A 2969-nucleotide genomic window follows, 5' to 3' on the forward strand; every position below is an offset into this window, starting at 1 on the left:
TCCTCACTGTGTCCTCACTGCATCCTCACTGCGTCCTCACTGTGTCCTCACTGTGTCCTCCACGTCCTGCAGGAAGTCAGCTGCACTGGCTGCAGCCGTCCTGATCCAGGAGCAGAAAATGACCCCCTCCCCCCCTCAACATGCACACAGACACCCACGCCCCTCCAGATACAGCCAGAGGGGGAGGGGCTCCGTGACATTCAGCATCTTTCACACGAGGAAACTGAAGCTGTTCTGCAACAAAACCTCCAAAAAAACTCCAAACATTGACACAGTCCTGCTGCTCTGCTCATTTATCTCTGTCACTCCGGCTTCATGAACCGCACGCAGCAATAAATCCCCTCGTCACTGCAGCATTATGGGATATCGCCTCAGACCGCCCCCTTCTCGGGACACAAGCTCAGACTGAAACAACCCTCAGCCACCGGGGAGCAGGAACCGATCCCCGGCTTGGATTTCTGACCCACAATCCTTTGGTGCCCTTGTTCGATCCGATTGTTTTTCCAGTGTCCCCCATTAAGACATCCTCAGGGACGTCTCAGTCACAGAAACAGCATCAGATAGTCCACTCTTTGTCCCACATCTTCTGATTTATTCTCTGCCCTCCCTTTGAACCACCGTCTGTGACGTTCCTCCTTCTTTCAACTCAATCTTCTTATTTCTGAAGAGAAAACTGGTAAAAAGTAAAAAAAATAACTGTTTTAAATCTTAAAATAAAGAAAAGATGAACAACACAGACTGTGTCATTATTTATTCACCCTGAAGGTCAGACTGTGCAATGCTCAGAGAAATGAGCTCCATCTCAGTTAGAGGTCAAAGGTCATAACAGGACAGTTAGGAAAAGACTAAACAAGGATGGCTTGTTGTCATCAAATTCTGAACAATCACATAAACACCTGAAGAACAACAGCAGCCGCTCTACAACAGAACGGTCCAGAACCAGAACCTCAGAGAGCTGAGCAGAAACCAATGAGCTGAAGCAACGCTGGAAAGAAGAGTGGGCCAATATTTAATCCACAGAAACTTCAGCTGTTGGCTCTGTTTCTGTCTTCCTATGCTACTGTTAGCTTTTAGCTCCTGTTTTGTCAGTTTTTGCTGGTAGTTTCTCTGCTTATTTCAGCACTCAGGGTTCAGGTTCTGTAGCTTTAATTGTGTAAAAGCGGAGTGCACCACATCAGAACCAGGTGTCTGTGGGGTCAGCTGTGGGAACGACGCTGGAATCAAACCACAGAAACCCACGTCTGCCAGGCCCTGATTTACTGAGGCTTATTTTTCACTCAGGAACATTATAAATGTCATTCAGCTCTGCAGCCGCAGCAACAGAAGCAGAAGTGTCTGATGGCTGATAAGAACCTTAGCTGAAGGGTCTGAATCTAACCAGTGTTCTCACAGGATCATCTATGGAACCACAAAAACACGTAGCTTTTAACAGAATGAGCCTTTTTAACCTCAGCTGCTGCAGCTGTCCCATCATTTTTCATAATCTGACCAAAACAAAACACCAAAATGGTTGAAAACATGCAAAACAAAACCATTAAACAAACAGCAAAAACAGGAGACTAACAGGCAGTGCATGCTGGGAAAGTGTTGGAGGAAGTTCTGCTCCATGTGTCCGTCCAGATAAGCTGGCTTTCTGTCCTCTGGGCAAAGAATGACCTCTAACTCCGAAGGTCTCTGAGTCTAATTTATACTCGTAGTCTTTACACTTTCTTTTCTAATTTGTTTTATTTCTACATACAAAAAAGACTTAAAAACAGAAAAGAATAAAATAAACAAATAAGATATTTTCTTCTGCCACAGCAGACATTTCTGATTGGTTAGGGTTATTATCTGTCAGTTATTTAATGACAGGACTAAATGTTGTGGTTTATCAGCCATCAGCTGCTGGATCACACAGAAAACAGATCATTTTATAAAGGTTAGCCTTTTACATCTGTAAAACAAACATCTGGTGCATCTAGACCAACAGAACACACCACCTCTTACCCAGTTATTATTTATAATCAGTTTACTGAAATGACCTAAAAAAAAAAGTCTCCAAACCTTAGAAAATAAGGCGTTCAGGAGCTGAATTACCTGCCGAAGACAGTCTGGTACAGAAACAGGTAGGAGACCGAGCTGAATCCGGTTTTATCTGGTCTTTATCAGAGTCAGCGGAATAAATCATCTTAATTTCAGGTTTTTTATTGTGAGGTTCGGTTTGGACCGTCCCTCTCCGGAGGAAGAACAAACACAGAAAAAGCTGACGTTTCCTGGAAGCTCTGCCTTGACCTGAGCGAGACCGAGGAGGCTTTTACACGGACACGAGAAGCCCACGGAGGTTCGGAACCGAACCCACATCAACACAAGGCGGACTGAAAACAACGGAGGTCCCGAAAGAAACCAGAACATCTCCAGCAGCTTCCTCCGCTTTGACCCCTGGAGCCATTCAAACAAACAAGCGCGACACAGACTGTTTAATAATCATCCTGTACATCTTAGAATCCATCTTTCATCAGAAAACAACGTTAAAAACAGCTGTACGAACCCGAACCGAGCCAAGGCGGCCGGACGCGACTGCAGAACCTCACCGTTTCTGCGTAGCAGCTGGAGCCCCTCTCCTCACAAGCGCGCATGCGCGAACAGAGGCAGGCACGACGATGGGGAACCCAATGACGTCATGAAAGAGACCATCCAATCAATGCTGCGGGATCTCTCCTTCACAATAAAAGCATCATTTTCGCGGGGAAACTACAGGAAAGAGGTTATAAGAAAATAATGGATACCACTTTACAATAAACGTACTTTAATAGGAGGTTTATTATTCCCTCTTAAAAGGTTACTCTTGTGTTTGTAAACACTTTATAAACATTAATAAGCATTAACAAGAAAAACATAAAGGTAAACTGAGAATAGAGAGTACAGATAAATTATATCTCACTATTTGAAACAAGTTAGTATTGTCATTTTTTCTAATGCACTGTAACCAC

At 44.2% G+C, this 2969-nt stretch overlaps 1 protein-coding gene across 3 annotated transcripts in view; it reads right to left on the reverse strand.

Moving 5' to 3' along the window:
• Window positions 1-2691, reverse strand: part of kiaa0513 (KIAA0513 ortholog) — an 11414-nt gene extending 8723 nt beyond the window's left edge. Inside the window, exon 1 of one of the 3 annotated variants that reach the window (XM_017404710.3) lies at window positions 2571-2691. The gene's annotated coding sequence lies outside the window, so the exon portion shown is untranslated. Of the gene's footprint in view, window positions 1-2076; window positions 2483-2527 lie in introns of those variants that run through there. The other 2 variants (XM_017404709.3, XM_017404711.3) reach the window with 2 other exon arrangements.
• Window positions 2692-2969: the final 278 nt, after the last annotated feature.

Source organism: Kryptolebias marmoratus, unplaced genomic scaffold (genome assembly GCF_001649575.2).
Source record: "Kryptolebias marmoratus isolate JLee-2015 unplaced genomic scaffold, ASM164957v2 Scaffold135, whole genome shotgun sequence".
In the NCBI taxonomy this organism is placed as follows: Eukaryota; Metazoa; Chordata; class Actinopteri; order Cyprinodontiformes; family Rivulidae; genus Kryptolebias; species Kryptolebias marmoratus.